Below are 18,784 nucleotides of genomic sequence, written 5' to 3' on the forward strand. Positions count from 1 at the left end.
ATGTTCCACAGAAAGCTTCCTCCCAAACAAACAGGCTGTTGTTGGAGGTTGCAGCCCACCTGAAGTGCTCTGACATATGAAAGGTGAAAGGAGGAATTCACGCACTGGGTGCAGTGTCTGAGGGGAAGCAACAGTTACAGATGTAGTAGGGGTATTTCATGTGTGAGCAGAATTTCTCCTCCCTGTAGGGACAGGTGAAGTCCTGGAAGGAGCTGTCCAGAGAGGCTGTGCAGTCTCTATCCCCAACTGGCTCAAGCCCAGAGCTGACCCTGCTTCAGTGGAAGCTGGACTGACTGGAGACATCCTGAAGTGCCTCCTGACCCACATTACCCTGGGAGCCTGAAGATGCAGCCCTGCTGTCAGTTGCATGCAAGTCCGGCAGCAGCACGGCACAGGATGGGTGCTGATTTTGGGGGGCTAATTTCTACTGCTTTAGAGCTCATTGCTTTTGGTATTTTGGAACTGGTTTATTATTTGTTCAACTCTGTTTCAGCRGGAGATGCCTTTCCCGCATGCAGAGAGGAACGGAACACAGGAGGGCCTCAGGAGGCAGGGCCACCTTAGCACAACGCTGGCCAAAACCTCAGAGCAGGGCAGTTCCTCTCTTCAGGCTCTTGCTGWTGAGAAGTAATTCCCAATACTAGTCTACTGCTGTAACAAGTGACTTGCTCAGTGTAAGTGCAATAGCAGGCTCAGGAGAAGGTYTGTTACAAGAAGCATGGAACTGGCATTCGACAATTGTGAAACAAGCCCCAYCTTGGTGCAGAAATCACCCCTTTCATGGATCACCCAGTGTTTGTTCATTTACTGCAAGTTAAAACAGGGCACTGGGTTACTGCTTGCAGAGGGCAGATAAGAACGATTAATATTTAACATTTTCAAGATCATGTATGTTATGCCTCTATCCCGAGCTGGCTGGAACAAGCTACCTATGAGAATACTGCACTTCGAGGCACCAGTGGCACTGGCAGTGGATGGGGGGTTTGCACGGGCAGGCATGTTGCACAGCAGCAGCCTCCACGTTGCTGCCCATGCTGGTGACCCGGCATCCTCAGAGCACGGGGCCGCTCGGCACGCAGCCGCCTGCTGCACTGCCCCGCGCGCACGAGCCGGGGCAGGCGAGAGTGGTGCTGGGCTCCCAAACCAGCAACAGCAATGGGCCTCCGGGCAGGCGAGAGCGGTGCTGGGCTCCCAAACCAGTGTCCTGAGGGCTGCTCAGGCAGATGAGAGCGGCACCGGGCTCCCAAAACGCATCTCCCCGGCCACTGCAGGGTGGTCCCATCCTCCAAGGGACCACCCCTGCCGGGGCTGAGGCCGCAGGAACCTTTTGAGAAAGGAGACGAGCAGACCTTGCCAAATGCCACCCCCTGAAAAATGGTTCCTTGTAGGAAGTGCAAACAAACCTGTTGACCAGTGCTCAACAAACAGTATCTGCTGCAACAGTGAGATGCAAGGGAAGGCCTGCACTCGATGCACTGCAGCCCCAGTAATCTTTAACGCAGCCCAGCTCCACGCACTGACCCCGCACAGTGCCCAGTCCCACTGCGGCACAGCAGGCCCCACTGGCACCCTGCACACAGCCACAGCTGCCCCCAGCCCCAAGGCAGCCGCACGAGGCGGCAGCGGGATTCCGATCGAAAGTAGGCTGGAAAAGTATCAGCTAGCACAAGGAGGAAATAAGTCACTTATCACTGGGGATAATGACTAAGCTGTGTATGTATGTCCGGTTATTCTTTTTTTTCCAGTCATAATAAACTTCCTCAGAAGAAAACAAGTTTCAGGAATATTCTAGGAACAGCGGGTGAGTTTCAAACTTCATTTCATACAGAATTTATCCTGCAAGCATAAATTTAAAAATGTACTTTTAATTAGTAAGCAGAAGTAGTAATCTCTGAATTCCTGAATAAACTGTGAAAGTAAATAGTGTTAAAATGACTGCAATTTCCACAGTTTAAAACTCTTTTCAAAGTTACTAGTTATTGCTCAGTCTTTGAAAACTCAAGCCTATCTTCTGTTTTCAAAAAAATTTCTAATCCACTGGGATTACTAAAACAAGAATTGCAGGTGTTGAAATGATTTCCAGCACAACAGAAAAATCACCAGAAGGTGGAAAGTACTGTTTTCTTTCAGTGCCAATGGAAAGTTTTAGCTTAAAAACAAATCAAAAGCTTGTTTGACTGAAGATGATGCCTCTGGGACTAAATATATTTTTTAAAAGTTTCTGTGACAAAGAAAATTGTAGCTTAGATATAGCTATTGCATTCTGAGAAGTGACAACCAGATGGTATCAATGATTCAGCAGGGGAGGGGTGTCATATTGCTTTACAGGGGCTCTATGGGTGCTATGAAATACAATTTCTACACTATAGAGACTACTATACTCTATACAGCACGTGTTCACAACACTAGAGAAACAACACAGTGGTATATCCAAACAAAAATATTTTCATTCAAAATATAAGTATTTCACGTGGGTGTTGCAAACTGAATTTGGATCCCCTTCCTTAGAGAAAAGCCTCACTACTTTCATAAATGGCTCTTCATTCTAATTTAAAAAAGATTGGCCAGCATATTTGCTCCTTTCCTAAACACTAATAGGAAATCTTAAGAAGGAAATTACAGGAAAAAGAAGTATTTTTGTTTGTTTGGTAAATGTATTCTGCGAGCAGCACTGAGCAACCTGGGGAACTAGTGAGCCTGTCAATGAACTGAAAGCTCTCGTCACCCCCCTGGTGACTGATACACAGGTGGCCGATTCCTGTTATTCACACCTACTTTCTTGAGCGGGGCTGCAGTCAGCTCCTACACCGCGCGGCGCGGGGAAGGGCCCTTCCCTCTTCATGTCCGAGGGGTTCATGAGGAACGGTGCCTGCTGCGCCTGCCCGCGCTGCCACCATCAACAGGGCGTTGCAGGAGCACGCACGAGGAGTGACCTTGCTGCTACTCGCTGCTGCTTCGGTCGCAGACATTCCTGCCGAGGTACAGGGTAGCATGTTCTCTACTCTCAAACACCAACAAACACATGCCCTGAAGCCTTCTACAGAAGAAATGCTTATTAAAAGATTAGGACACTACAAAGGATTTGTTTCCTAAGCCATAAAAATCTTACATAAGCCACCATTTGTGGCATCCTAGGTAGAGTAGCGCCCGTGACAAGAACTGCAATTAATAACTCGCATGCCAATCTCCAGTAACATCCTGCTAGACATATCACTGGGGCTTCGTATAGTCCAAGGGAAATTTTGGAATTTTGTCAAGTCCATAGGGTTGAACAGGGTCAGCATTCCTTGAAAGGTGATGCTAGTGAATTTGCCATTATTAAATCCAGGATCAGTCACTCCCTGTTCTCTAGCTGTACGTGCATTTCACTCATTTATGTATTTGGAGATAACATCCTTTCTGTGCCCCTGTCAGAATTCAGAGGCTTTATCCAGGGCAAAATCTGACACACAAAGCAGGTGTTGGGTCTAGCAGAACTGAGTTGGATCTCTCACTATGCAGCATTGCAGTGCTGCCCTCCCATTTGGCAATTTAAAAGAAAAAAAAATCTAAATCCATCCTCTTCCTCAGCTTCATAACATACCAAATAACCTTGTAACTGATGGTCTCGTGATCCCTGCAGCAGAGCTGACATTCCACAGAGGAAAGGCTGCCCATCAAGAAGGTCTCACAAAGGGAGATTACCTCTCGTCTCAGCTGCTTGGAGTTCAGGCTCACTCTGTATTCCTCTTTCAGATACAATTACATTCCGCTATCGATGCATATGCTGCAGGTGATAGCATGAATACCAGCTGAGCATGGAATAAGGCCTAGACTGTATACAGTTCTGGAACCAGGCTTAAGTATTCATGTTCATCACCACTATCTTTCAGATTACAACTCAGGAAAATACTTTTGGCCATGCTTTACTACTCATGCTTTAACAGACCACAACGTGGAGAGAATCCCAGGTGCTGCTTTTGAGAGGCTCCTGCTGTCCCCTCCAGCATGACCTTGCCCAGAGCACCTCCCTCCCACTCAAACAGCACCACCTCTGCCCAGGCCGTTCACCTGGCTGGGGCTAAACACAAGGCCATCTCCAGTTTTATTAACCTCACCATTTCCCCTCCCCTTCCTGAGGCTTTTAGCCAGTTCCTGGACATGAGATACTCCGGGGTAGCAAAGGATCGGGACCAAGAAGATTCCATATTCTGTTGCTCTCCATTTTCACTCTTTCCTTTTCCAAGTTCTTTTGGATCCCCACTGCCATCCCCCAGCACAGTACTGCTTTCAGAGCAATACCAGTACAGGCCTAGACTGATGTCCAGTCAASAGAAGAGGATAAGTACAGACCAGGTGCCATCTTACCTCTATTGCTTGGCAAGGTGGCTGCTAGAGGGTATGCATGGCCTGTACCACATTCTGCAGAAATACTATAGAGTACTATTGCAGAAATAGCACAATACTGCACAAAGGGACAATCGCTCCCTTTGTGACTCCCTGATACTACTGAACGCAAAACAAAAGTCCATTCTTTTTCTAAAATGCCATTCACACTTCCCCCACTCGGATATCTACTAGAGGCTCCCATTGAATAAGATGAAAACATAGACTTCAGTACTTGAGACACATGCAGTTCTTTGAGACCATAAATTTTCTGGTGATTTATTTCCCCACCATCCAGAGATGCCCAGTTTATGAAGGGTATCAATTCTTAAGATACGCCAGATGCTCTTGGAAGTACCCAGCCAAGCTCCTACTTGCAGTTCATGATTTATAAGAGAACAGTGCCTCTTACTTTAGTTTCTGAGTACTAGAACTCCAGACCATTGCATTAACAACCCTGGATTTGAAGCACAGAACATATCTTTCTTACTTAACTTGTCCATTGAAAACTTCCTCACATCAGCCATATCAGTCCAGAAGAACTGGACTGATAATAATACAACTTAGGAAGCTGTATTATTCAGTAAATTTAAAAACAGTGCAATAGATAAGCTTCTATAGCATAGCAGAGGCTATTGTGATCACTTGCTCATAGCAAGGATCACTTTGAAATCACTCAAAAGTCTTGAGCAAGGCACCTGAGATGCTGTCACACCCGATTCCAATGAACACTTACTTCTTTCCAGTGTGTCTCAATGGCAGTATAAGAACCAAACTCTGCTTCTCCTGTTTGTAACGTAGATCAATAATTACAATAATTACTATTTCAGAACCAGCTGCCCTGAAAGAGCCATTACCTACAGAAACACTAGCAAAAGAAATATCTTTTCCTCTGAGAGCTTGAAATGAGGGTTTTGTGAAGGATACCATGGTTGCTCAGACCTACTGAATCCAGGAGTGCAATACCATATGAAACTCAATTTCGTGCTGGATAGGATGTTAAAGAAGCTAATTAACTCAGAAAAAAACAGTATCTGATATGACCGAATACCACATCTATTTAAAAGTTTGCATTTAAGAAGAAAAGTGTCTGCAATGTCATAAAAAATATTTAATGACTAAAAATCTTCATATTTCTCCCATACTTTGCCTCCAAAGATGTAAAACCACATCCACATTAGTTTTTGTGGAATTAGGAGAGCAGGTGTAGAGAATAAAGGAAACAAACACCCACCAAGCCAGGCTTAGGTTACCTCAACTCTCTTCTTGCCTCCACATGCTCTTGGGACCAGCCATCCAACTGTGTCCAGAACTGTGCAGTAGAGGAATGACAGCTTAAAGCTTCAAAACAGACTTATGAAAATGCTGTATTCGTTATTCTATGAAGACTTGACCACTTTCCACATCTGCAATCTTTTATGAAGATGACAACACCCATAAAAGCAAAGCACTAGTAAAAGCCTTTCCCAAGGTCTTTTTAACTGGACTAACGGGAAGGCTGTGTGGGGGCAAGGCAGGTGGTAATTGTTCCCACCTGGAGGCCACCTCACCAGCAGTTACCAGGTGTGGGGATGGATAGGTGAGGATAGGCTGTAGCCCAGGCTGCAGCCCAGGCTGCAGCCCAGGCCTGGAGCCTTCCTGGCCCTTCTGGAAGGTTCTGTGACCTCGAGGTTCCGTGCGTCAGGGCCTCCACCTTCCCTGGCCTCCTGGGAGGTTCTGCCACAGTGCCCTGGCATTCCTGGTGCTCTGCTTGCTGCAGGAGGTGCTGTGAAAGCATGTTTAGAGCCGTCTCCTCCCTTCTGGAAGGTTCCCTGCTGCGCTCCTGCACCCCTGGCACTGTGCTTGCCGCAGGGAGGTGTGAGCTAAAGCGTGGCTGCTGCCTTCTCCTCCCTGCCAGAAGGATCCCCGCCATGCCCTGGCACCCGGCCATTGGCATGCAGCTCTGCGCTCCTCACCAAAGCAGTACCTGGACATCTAGACAGCGTTGGGGCAGTAACGGCCCTGTGTCCTGCAATGGGAGCAGTGGGGCAGCTTCATCGCTTGCACACAACATGGATGCTGGAGGACAAGCCCTGCGCCTTGTCCGTGCCAAGCTGCGGCCCCTGCCTCAGGCCTTTGCACCCAGCTTTGCCTGCAGCCCACGGTGTGGAAGGAGCGTGAGCGGATCTGCAGCCCCCAGCGCTTCCCTGCGCCAGCCAGGGCCTGCTGGGGACCTGCGCGGGGAAGGCGCGTCATGGAGAGCGCATGTGACAGCAGCGAGCAAGGTATGGGGGAACAAGCATTCCTCTCTGCACCAGGCAGGCTGCCCCGGCCTGGCTGGGCCAGCGCTGCTCTGCTGTGGCGGGCCCGGAGGTAGCGGCATCCCGAAACGAGCCAGGCATCCCTAAAGTGGAGCCCCAAAAGAGCTAGGGCTGTGCTCTTCAAATGGTGATGCCTTATTGATAATTCTAAAAGTAAATTAGTCCCTGGTGCATTTCATGGTGGAGACAGTGTCAGCAGGACTTCGTGCCCTTCATGTGAAGGCGCTACCGGCTCATCTGCACCTCCAAGGGATGCGATGGTGAGTGGCTGCGGGGAGGCAGGCACGGATGGAACGGGCTCGGTCCTTGGGAAACGCACATCTGTCCCCTTTGCCGAGGCCTAGCAGGAATCATGAGAGATCACGGCTCCCCGGTTAAAAACCTTTGCTCTACTTTGTACCAAGTTTTGAGTTAATCTTTCCCTATCTAGTAGCCAGAAAGACCAGAACAGATGTGGCAATCATTAACCACCAGCCATTGACCAAGCAGGGTCACAGCGTTTCCCTCCACGATGCACGTTGTCCTGCTGCAACGTGTGCCCCTGACCACCGCTGGCAGCTGGGGCTGGCGAGTGGGCCTCCTGCAGCCGCTTGGCCGCTGTGTCTGTTGCCCGGAGCCTGTGGCAGGGTTTTTCCACAGGTGAAAGTGCCAGCCCACAATCAGTTCGGCTCTAAGCGTGTTGATCGTGTGCTTATGAAAGAGGCCTGAAGTAAAGCCACAAGTCTTGTGAGTGCCCATTTGTGCAGCAGGTCAGTTCTCATGTTGGAGCCTAAGGAAGTCTTTAAATATCGGCAGTCGTCGGATTGCAGAGTTGAGGTACCTGGTGCCTCAGTTGTGCCYTTTGAGCGGTCTGTAACTTTCATCTCAGGCTTTTCTAGTCAGTATCTTGTGCCCCAGCTCCCTCCTCAGCTGAGGCTCCACTTGTCCATCACATGCAAACCTGCAACTGATGTCAGCCCAAGTTTGGATAATTTAGCTGAACAGTGTGAGGTGTTAGGCCATACACATGAGGAAGGGAAAGCTTTCTGAAGTGTAGGAAAAAAAGAATGAAAACCAATTCATGCAAGCCTCTTTCAGGTCATGTAAATTAGCTCTTATCTGAGGCTTCAGTTTGAGCCAAATGGAGAAGCTGGCTTTTCAAAGTCCACTCTAAACAGGCAAAGTAATTTTGTTTTTTTTAAGCTCCTAACAAGCTTTCAAAGTGAATTTTGTTGAACCCATAATAGATTTGTGCTCAAAATCAGCCAGCTGCAAAGAAGCTTTATTCTTCCGGAGGGATTGTGCCACTCGCAAGCCTCTGTAGGCACATGTCATTTCTAAACAGCATGAAATTATTCCCCTAATATCTTCTTGCTTCACCACCAAGATCTTCATGCGCAGAATACGAATACCTAACATCTTTTTTCCCAAAATTGTTTTTTTTCCATTGAAGAATTTCATAATTAAGGTATTACAGAGCCAAATCTTAGCTTATTTCTCCTTGTTAAACTTTATCAGCGTGAAAAACAGTCTCACAGTTAAAAACGTCCCAGTGTGGAAATTCTGACTGTTTTCACTCTGTAGTAATTGTTATTCCTTGGTTTTTGGGCTGTTCCTTCCTTTTTCCGCAGAGAAGAGGCTCCATCTTAAGGTTTCTATTTTGTTCTTCATAGCTTCTGGTTTTATGTACAAAAATAATAGGAAAGATGCTCTTATGTGGGCTGAAGTTCAGTCTTTGTACAGTGACAGCACAGTCTGTAGGAGCTGTGCATATGGAGTCGAACCACAGCATCACAGATTAGTGTGGGTCGGACGGGGCCTTTGGAAGTCATGGTGCCCAGCCGTGGTGCTGGGCACTGCTGACTTCTGCGTTAGACTGAGCTTCAGAGTTAGATCGTGTTGCTTGGGGTCATAGTTACGTGTGTTCAAGGGGAGAATTCAGCCCTCAGAGGGATGTGCAATGTCTATTGCATTATTTGGCCTTCTGTCACCTTTGCCAACATTTAAACAAAACAGTTCTCTCTTTTTTTTTCTCTCTTTTTTTTTTCAGGAATTTCCAAATAATTTGGCATCTGATTTCAAGGAATTTTGCCAAAAGCATCTGCAACAGTAATGGATGTTGCAATGCTGTTCCAGACTATCATCAGTGACTCCATGGGTAGTACTTTGTTGCAGGGCTCCGTTTTAGCAAAAGCTGTTTTTATTCAGAAACACAGCCTCAAAAACACAAAATAAGTGTCACTTCCCCCGTAATGTAAATCATCACATTGTAGCGTTTCACTGCTGTTTTTGAAGAACTTTATGGCATTTTAATTTGGAGGTTATTGCTTTCTTTTCATGATTAAATAAATTAACAAATATTTCCAGTAAACTTCAAATGCACAGCCATATTTTCAGAATGGCACATGGTATTTGCACATGCAATTCTGGTGTAATTCTACAGATAACTTCTAAGTAAGTATTTTCTACAAGCCTGGGCAGCCTATGAACTATTATTATTGCTGTTACTAGTAATACCACCTTTTTTATACAGTGTGTGTATGGAAACATTTTTCATTAAATACTAATACCAAAAAAAAAAATAGTCCTTGCTTTAGGAGAATTTCTAAATATGGGCAGAAGACATAATATTGAAGAAGGTGAGATTGAGAGTAGTAGATTTTGCATATGGCAAGTAGCAAAGTTGGGTTAAGAGCCCTAATTCCTGGAGTTACCATTTGAACGGGACTCATTGGGACTCTAAAATGAATGGGAGTCACTGGGACTATAAAAATAGTATTTGTTACTGGGCATATATTTCTGCTTGTAATACAGCAAGTCTATTAGTAGTAATAATCACAGCAGAGGCAAGGTCCCCTTTTGCCAGAATTCGCATGCTCAAAGAGTATCCAGGCATGTGAGTGCTGTAGACGCTATCCCGAGTTTGCAGAAGTCGGTGGGAACGTTTCGATTGGCTTCAGCAGATCCTGGGCTTGTTTGGCGTTTGGTTATGGGCCAGATGATGTGATTCACTCCAGAATTTTCCGTGTCACTTTCTGTTAATATCTTAATTAGGATAAAAAAATGACAGTGTGTAAGTGCATTCAAGCAGCTTCACAGTGGCTAGAGATGAACAGGTAGCTGTGGCTGTGCTTCTTGTCCTGCAGCTGAGGTTAGGCAGAGCATACTGCCTGGCACTACTTTTAGTCTAAAAGCAAGCGACTGAGACTGTGTTGTTACAGAATTCTTAATTTCCTTATGTTTCTGCAATACCTTGTCATTTAACAGAGTGTGAAAACTGAGTCAGCCTTGTGCTTTTTTTCTTTTCCCGTCTCCATTCTCCTCTTTCCTGCTAAAATGTCACCTCTTAGCATATTCATTTGTTCTCTGTGCTAATGAGGAGAAAATCTCTTTCTTTAGACAAATGGCACAGGGTACGGTGAAGCAGTCAGACCATCTCGTTAGGCAACTAACCTGGACAGTATTAATCATCGCTTCACTGGTATTCATTTCTCTGTTGGCTACACAGGAAGTCGATTCTGTGAATACTTTCAGAATTGCATGATTTTCTGTTGTTCCTGCTCATCTTCTGGGAGGAAGATATAAGCATGTGTTACTAATTCCTTCTACTTATATATTTCTGGGTTTTTTTGTTTGTTTGTTTTTGTTTTCAAGAGGCTAAACAATGTATTTTCCTGGTCTGCCAGTGCATTGTAGTGCTGCTAAGAAGCTCTAAGTCCAGCTGCTTTCATTGCACGGGAGATGTGCTGCAGCCCCTCGTTCGCAGCCGCTGCTGTTATCTGTGTTACTACAGCACCTGACACTGGAGCAATGTTGTCATAGGAGCCATGCTAGGAAACCATGGGACATAATTCTTGCCATCACAAATTTACAATTGAAATAGATAACAACTAAATGGAGAACAGATATGCCATAAATTGCATTCTAGTGTCTTTTTTTTTCCCTCTCTAATACAGTGCTGCATTATGTGTCTACATTATGTGTTCGAACCTATTAGATGAGGACCATGCTCACTAAAGGAGAGCTCTAATCCTTCGAGTTCACATATATTGGGCTGTTCAGTGCTGCGCTGGCTGTGCTCGGGAAAGCTGTCTTAGCAAGGACAGAAGCTGCAGTTATATTCTGTTAAGATTCATTTTATATAAAAGCAGAAAGCAAGGCGAGAGTAAGATACATGCCAAATGAAGACCAGGCCCCAAAGCAATAAAGTCACAAAACTCCTCACCTATGCAAATTATTATACTGGGAACTTAACCTTTTTTTTTAATTATTAAAAAAAAAAAATAGCAGCATTGTCAGTTCAGAATGAGCCGTTACAAGCTGCTTGTGCTGTAATGGGCTAGAGGCCTGGAGGAGCCATGGACAGGGAAGCGGGCGATGAAGCAGCAACACATGAACGGCTGGGAAGTGCTGGCCTGAAGGTGCCATTTGGTTCTGTGGGGAGGGACTCTCAGGAGCAAATCCCGTAGCAGCCTCTACGAAAGGCTGGAGTTAATTGCACCTTAAATGTGGGCATGTGTGCAATGCTACAGTTGTGTAGTGTTGGTTATCCTGCTCTAGCTGTGGGCAGGCAAGTTGATGTTCTGTTGCAGATTTGCTTATATCAAAGCAAGGAGAGAGCAAGCTGTTCATCATCCTGGTGAGATCCTGAGGCTTGCGTTTAATTCCTGGCTTTGCCCTCTGTGTTCAGATTGGGTTAACTCAAATCGGACTTATTTTCCCTGGCACATCGGTATGTTGTAAAGTGACATGCATTAAAAATGCCCACAGGTTCTTTGGTGATGAGAATTGTGAACGTACCTGTGCAGAAAGGACAGTAAATGAGAATAAGTAAATGAGAAGAATGGTAAATTGCAGCAGTAATCAGGAAGGTTAGCACTGTGATCCGCGGAGCTGATGCAGCTGCTCTCGCTGAGAGAAGCACCCAATTAATAGGCAACTAAATACATGCTCTTCATCTCGGGGTTAAACAAACATGGGCAGCTGAGGGGGAAAAAAAAGAACATATTTTGTTGGCACATTGGTGCAATAGCATTTTAAAGCATTTTTAAATACAATTTAACTTTCAGACAGGTTAATGTAACTTCCTACATTCTCACCTTTATCCCTGCCCACATGTGCTCTGCCTAAAGGGACAGAGAAAACTGGGCTGTCGGGGCTTCTTTCTCTTCTTCAGTCTGTTTGACTAGAGGTGACTGTGGCTCTGTGCAGGGAGGGTCATCTCCCTCCCCCAGATCAATATTTTAATATGACTTATCAGAAAGAGAATGAGTTGTTTACTTTCAAACTCCAGGATCCCATAAAGGGCGAGGGAAGAGTGTCCGCTGGAACCAGAGGCTTTTCCGAGCTGCTGCTGCTGCTGCGGAGCGCCCCGGAGGGCCTCGGCCCCCCGAGCCGAGCACAGGGATCCCRAGCAGAGCGTCCCAGCGGAGCCTCGCTGGTGGCCGGTGCTGGCCGCAGCGCGGGACGTGGTGAGTGCCCTGCTGGGCTTGCCTCACAAGGCAAGGGAACGATAACAGGCATTAGCAGGAATGGGAGCTCATGAGTTTGCAATGGGAAGCACATAAACCACGTGAACCTGCGGGCTGCATGTGTAATCCAAAGGGGCTTAATGCCTTATAGCTACAGTCTCAGCCTCAGGTTTAACAGTGAGTAGCAACATTTTATTGCCATCAGTGGGAAAGCCTCCCTAACCTCATCATGAAGGAGGCCGGTGGTGAGTGTGGTAGATGTCCTCAGCTTTTTGGGAGTGTGTGAAACCTGTGCAGAAGTGATCCACATTCACACGCTTCTAGGAGACTCTCTTCCACTTCATAAAGAATGCTGCTCCTACTTCTAGAATTCTAATAATGTTCTTTGTCCCCATGTCTAGCAGAAAAAGTGAAGATTTGGGTTTGCCATGATGTTTATATATCGCTTTCCCTCTCCTCCGAGCTATGCCTTTCTTGCTGTTTACCTCTGCTGCAGTGCAGTACTAAAACCTGCTGGTCGTTTCTCCTCCTTTTGTTACCTTTTGCTGTTGGAGATGATGCCGTTGGGTTGGCAGGTTCTGTGCCGGTGCGGAGCGCTGGAACTGCCCCTGCGCAGCCTGGGCCTGGCCCTCATCGCACGCGTTTCCCGGAGCCCCATGCCAGGCTGGGCCTGCGGCGGGCAGAGCCTAGTGAGGATAGCGTCTTGGCTGCCCCTTTCCTCTGGTGCAGAGAAAACTGAGTAAAATGTGCATGAGAGAAGGTAAGGGGGAAAAGGCAAATATTGTGATGACTTAAAAAGCTATGTGTAGCGCTTATGTCCTCTTGGTATCGATTTCTTACTATCATGGTAGAGTCAAATCCCTTCATTGCAAACAGCCTCAGGTTGGTGTTGCATCCAGGGCAGCAGCAGGCGCTCTGGGAGTGACACTGGATTTCCCGTGCTAGTTATGAGAGGTGGTGCCGGCTTCATGCCCAGGACATGCTGCAGCTCCCGTCCTCCTGGAGGGACTCCCTCCTGGCTCTCCTTCCCCGGTGGCCTGACCCGTGGGTCTGGGCACCCTGCCCGCCAGGTCTGCACGGGCACCCACGTGCACAGCCCCTTCCTGTGACAGCGCGCGGGCCAAGCGCAGGGAGGCTGAGACGGGCCGGGACGGTTGCAGCGCCGCCCCGGTGTTCACTGACTTGCTGCCTTGACGAGGGTGGGAGTGATAGAGCAGCCCTAATAACTGCGTTTGAAAAAGCACGTGAGCTGCGTGCTAATCAGCAGCTCATGGTTGATTTCTCTGCTTCAAGGGCCACCTCACAGCTTGGCTCATTTTGCCAGGTCACACCTGCACTAGAAAATGCTTCCAGGTCTGATGGTGTGTACTTGGAAATCCATCTACATAAACTGGGCGAGAGCCCAGTAAGTCCACAGTGACCAACACTGGTGAAATTTCATAGCATTTAAGGAAAAAGTTCCAGAAAAGGCATTGCCTCAAAAGGTAAATGTTTTAGAGCAATTAAGTGTTGTATTGGTCAGAGCGTGTTTTGCTTGTGCCAGTGGCTCTGCTTTGTTCAGTTCAGTGCAGGCAGGCAGCTGATGCCTGTGTTGCAGCCCTGCTGCTGTGCTGACACTGTAACCTCTGGTGCTTTGAGGTGCTGTTTGCTGCGTGCTCTTGGCTCTGTGGTCTGCACATAACATCAGTGTGAGGGCCCTGGCGCTACTCGCGCAGCCTCTGTCCGGGCAGCAGATCTTGGTGTAGACCATGTCCTGGGCGCTGCCGCCGCAGCTCCTGTGCAAATGGGAAAATGGGATTCTCCTGTGTGGCTACGCTGCGTTCGTTGCGCAGGTGGCGGGTCTGCCCGTGTCGTGTGTTAGGGAGCCACTGGTAGCGGTTTGTGCCTCCCTGCACTGCGAGGGGCTGGCGTGGGGTGCGTGGCGAGGCTGAGGCATGCGCTGCAGAGCAGAGCAGCGGGGCTGGCTGCAGCACTCAGGCCTTGCAGCTCTTGGGCTTGCTCAGCGCCGCCTCCTGCCCAAGTGATGCTGTGGTCTCTTTGGGCTTTCAGGGTTTTGTTTTTTCTTCAGACTTCATTATTGTTATTAATTAGTTAGCAATATTCTACTATTGCTATTAATCCATAGCAAATTAACTCGTAGCAATGTTAACTCACTAATATTAATTTACTAATTAAATTAATTTGCTAATTTTACTAATATCAGTTTTCTCATTTACTAATATTAACGCACTAGCTTGCACTTTTGTAAACTGTCTGCTGTCTGCAGAGGTCCTAGTTTTTTCCAGTCAGCTCCCAACATGCTCTTGCATAGATGAGTAAGTGTATTGGTGGTTGGCAATCTTTCCTTGGCCACAAAGTGCAGAAGTGGGAGGTGTTAGATACACAGGCTGCTTTTAAGAGGGCTTTGGCTTCTCCTCTCCTCCTTTTCCAGGGCAGCTGTGTCTGAGTTCTCTGCTTCTCTGCACTGCTCAGACGAGACACTGCAGAGCTCAACCTGCGTTACCACGTTCAGCAAAGCACTGTGCAGCAGGAGGCCCTCTGAGTATGTGTGTGTGCGCGTAGTGCGGATCTTTTACAGGATCCCTTGTCCTGTACCTGCTCCCCGGATCACCGGCTCTCTCCGTCAATAAGAGAAAGGCCAATGTCCGCAGGGGGGTCATCCCTCCTAGCTGCACGCTGCTCTTGGACAGCATGGATCACTTCCCAGGTGCCTGTCCCTTTCCATCCCTGCAGAGGCACCCATAAACCCCACCTGTAGGTGACACTAAGCTGAGAGGAGGGTTCCTCTTGAGGAAGAGCTGAATCCTGTCTCCTGCTTCCTTGCTGGGCTCTCTAAGCAAAGCATCATGCATGGGGATGCGCACACATGCTCTGTTCTCCGTGTTTTGCAGATCTCCGAGGCCTCCGTGCTGAAGCCTGCGCATGTGGATATTGCTCCTTCCAGGGACTGGTGACTGCCAGAGCTGTGGAGTGTGACAATGGTGTTTGTGTCCAGTCTATCAAACGCCATTATCACACTAAATAGCTACTGGAAGAGAAGGCATCAATTTAGGAAAAAGCATGAACTGTGGCAATATGTTTTCCCTCCAGGCTGAGGAAGATGCAGCTTTGTCAATGTGTTTCAGGATGACTGTGCTCTTCTACATGGAAACCACCTTAATACATGAGACATGAATGCTCTGCTATATGCCTCCAGATTCCCACCGTAAAGCAGCAGGCATCACCTTAGTGCTGCATATTTGCTTCCTTGGGAGATATGAGTCATGCTCAGACACAGGGATTATAGTTTTTCTTGCAAGTGGCTTTTTTAGTCTCTTAAAATGAGATCCCTGTTGAGTTAGAGCTAATGTTGTAAAATGTGTCTTAAGCTGCTTTGCAAGTATTTAACACCAATTAATTGAAGAGCTGCAGTCTGAAGCGTATTCCTCTTTGAGATCCATTGTTGCATGGTACCAGTGTAACAGTGAACTGAAAGTGAATAAAAGTGAATAGAGAATAATGGTGTCAAATATTTCACTGTCACGCAAATGTCTGCTGGCAGTGTGGGTTTCCTTGGGATCAAGGGGCCCTGAGCTCCTGCAAACAAGGCCAGCCAGCCTGGCATATTTGTCTTCCTACTGACTTGACATTTCTGTATCATATGGAAGCCAATTAGCTGATGAAGTCAAAATCTGGCACCTATTTAAAACTCACAGATTTGAAACATGAATTGACTAAGATTTCTCTGACTCCGACAACAGGTTTGAAAACAGGATTTTAGGGAAATCTGTGAAGAAATGAAGGTGAAGGATGGTATTGCTTATGCTTTGTGTCAGTGTGTGGTGCTCTGGAAATAGCACTGCTTGTTCAAACACGCTTTATTTGGCGAGGCTGCAGAGAGCCGCCCCCTTCCCTTCAGGGAAGGCCCGAAGCTGTCAGTGCACACACCGAAGTCCTGCAGCCCACCGTGGCTGCAGCCAAGGCTGCCCCAGTTTCTGCTCCCTGACCCATTTGCCTCGTTTGTAAGGATGAGGTCCAGCAGAGCCCCTCTTCTCCCCAGCTGCTCTGTCGCCTGTGCTAGGAAGCTGGATGCTCCTCCTGACGAGCTTGTGCCCTGCTGGGCTGCGAGCCGCCTGCAGCAGGTGTCAGGGGGAGAGGTGCCCTGCGAGGACCACGGCCGGACACCCCTTCTGCCTCTCTGAAGGTCTCGTCTGCTTCCTCATCAGGCAGTTTATAGCAGACAGGCAGGATGGGGTCTCCCGGGCAGAGCCCCCGCAGTTCTGCTGCTCTCTCCTGTTAGAGAGGAGTGTGCTCCTTGTCCCTGCTTTAGCTGTGTAAGTAGAAAAGGGCTGCAAGGCCTCTGCAAAGGGACAAAGACTGAGCTGCCACATAACGTAAAGCTGGATCCTGGCTTGTGTGTGCACGAGCAGATGATGAGCTGGAAAGACTGGTGGGCAGGAAGCATCCAGCACAGACTGGACGTCAGTCCCAGGCGTTAACCTAACAGGGGCCGTTGCTGCACTCTCTTGTGCACCAAGCAGCCACGGGCGGCCCCCGCCAACACAGCCGCCCCGAAACCAGGATTCTCCTGCTGTACAAGATTCACTAAACCACAGAAATTGCACTGCCAGAATACAGCCTGGCAGACCCGCAGGAAAATGCACAAAGCTGCAGATAATTGTGGCTTCTTTTGGGGAAGGCCTGGGGTGAGAAGTGGCTGACAGTTGGGGGATCTTGGTGAGGGTGAGCTGCTGGCGGGTAGGAGGAGATGCATCTTTCTGCTCTGCCCTCAAGGAGGCAAGCAAAGCCTCTGTGTGCGTGGCCACCTGGGACTCGCCTTTGCAGCCAGCTGCTCCTTCAGCTCCAGGTGAGAGAACAAGGACGCGCGGCCCTTCCCGCCCTCGCCAGACCCACAGTGCCACCGAGGGAGCTGGTGCCAGTGCTCACTGCCCTTCTCCCAGCTACTGCCGAGGCAGCTTTTCCTACAGAGTCACATCTGCCCTGTTCCTCTCCTGCCACTCGAGAGGCTCCCGCGCTGCCTCCCCGAGCACAACGCCCCTGTGGCAGGAGCAGGAGAGCCGCTCTCGCTCTGGACTAGGGCTGCGTGCGCAGTGTCTGCGCTGCCGCTCTGCAGCTCACCGGAGCAGACAGCCCAAACCAACCCGCGCTGCTTGTGCTTCGCGGGCAGGGTCAGCACGGGCACCCCAGGTGCCATTTGCAGGTATTAAAGGAAACCCATTTAAATGATTCAAACATCCATGTGGGCAAACGGCTCCTAACCTTCCCCTGGCTCTGCGGCAGGATAATAACAGTGTAGATTAATCCTCTATTATTTTCTTACTACTGTGCTCTTGAAACTCAAAATGAAAAGTCATTTACTGAGGCTTTTATTGTAGAGCTGCATGACCTTTGCAACACCCACAGATACGCCGAAGTTTCCTTAGGAGAGAAAGAAAGAAAGGGCCATAATGAGCCAAGTCCCTGCCGTTTGCTCTTAGGTTACGTAAGGCTGAGCGGCAGGAGTTGTATTACAAGTTCCCCAAGAAGCAGCGCATCCGAAAGAGAACCCAGCAGCTCTCTCCTGCCACGGGTCTGCACGGGCTGGCTTGGGGCATGAGGTTCTGGAGCTGCATCCTGCCCAGTGGGTGCCCCCGCGCTGGGAATAGGTGTCCAGGGATTCCGGTGCTCTAGTCAGGGCTAGTCAGTCACAGAAAGAGATGCAAAACCTCAAATTTAGCATTTTTTTTCTCCTAACAAACTTGAGCCTCAAGAATAACCTAAGTTTAATGGCAAGGATCTATCTTCCCACAGAGATGCTTCCAAATTGCTACAGTCCCTTCAGTCGCTTTGCTTTTAAGTTTCTCGAACTGTTGTGCACTCCCGAGCTGTCGCCCCCATTTCAGGGCAGGACTGACCTTTCCTGGAGCAGCCGGCGCTCTCCTTGTGCTGGGCTTTGGGAAGCGGCGCTGGATGCAGCCGCTACAGTAGCTCCGAGTGCTGTAGGAGGGACGTGCGCCCACTCAGGTGCTGCTCCTGCAGCTTTGCATGGCGCTTCCAAAGCATTTGAGGGGCCAGGAAGGGACTGGGGAGATCAACTGTTACTGGTCAGTGACACTGAACGTATTCAAGACACAAACTGGAGAAAAGATCATCTTAAGTGTTACGTGCCCTATATTTTGTGCATGTGGAGCTATGCTCTGAAATCCATCAGGTGTTCTTGAAAACATTATGACTGGAGCTGGGCTACGGCACTTAAAAACAAGAAAAAATAGGTAAAATCATCAGTTTATCAAGAGGGAGGTAAACATTAAAAAACCTCAATACCTGTAAGGCATTCAGGTGGTTATTTCTGAACAAGAAGAAACATCCTTTCTTCTTGTTCTTCTTGTAGAAGCTTTATTGATTTTTCATTCTTGAGTGTTTTATCATTGTCAGCCCATGTAATAGAACTTAAATCACAACACATTAGTTCATCAGCTTAAATTACAGTGGTGAATGTAATTTAGGTGTTATGCGATGAAAAGCATAACACTGAAAAGCAAAATATTTAAAAATTGCAATTAGGACCCAGCACAACTTATTCATTCTCTGTGTTGCCATGAACATCTATTAATGTAATAATGCAGCTGTGAGCAGTGAGAATCAACCTTGAAATAGTCCTTTAAAAATGGGGTCTAGTTTTTCATTTGC

General features: G+C 47.9%; 1 long non-coding RNA gene across 1 annotated transcript; it reads left to right on the top strand.

Annotated features, from left to right (window-relative positions):
• Positions 1–13,554: 13,554 nt before the first annotated feature.
• On the top strand, positions 13,555–15,545 carry LOC112950040. Its single transcript, XR_003249933.1, has 3 exons — positions 13,555–13,599; positions 14,547–14,822; positions 15,007–15,545. It is a non-coding gene; the product is annotated as an uncharacterized LOC112950040 (long non-coding RNA).
• Positions 15,546–18,784: the final 3,239 nt, after the last annotated feature.

Source organism: Nothoprocta perdicaria, unplaced genomic scaffold (genome assembly GCF_003342845.1).
Source record: "Nothoprocta perdicaria isolate Ctin4 unplaced genomic scaffold, notPer1 scaffold_306, whole genome shotgun sequence".
NCBI lineage: Eukaryota > Metazoa > Chordata > Aves > Tinamiformes > Tinamidae > Nothoprocta > Nothoprocta perdicaria.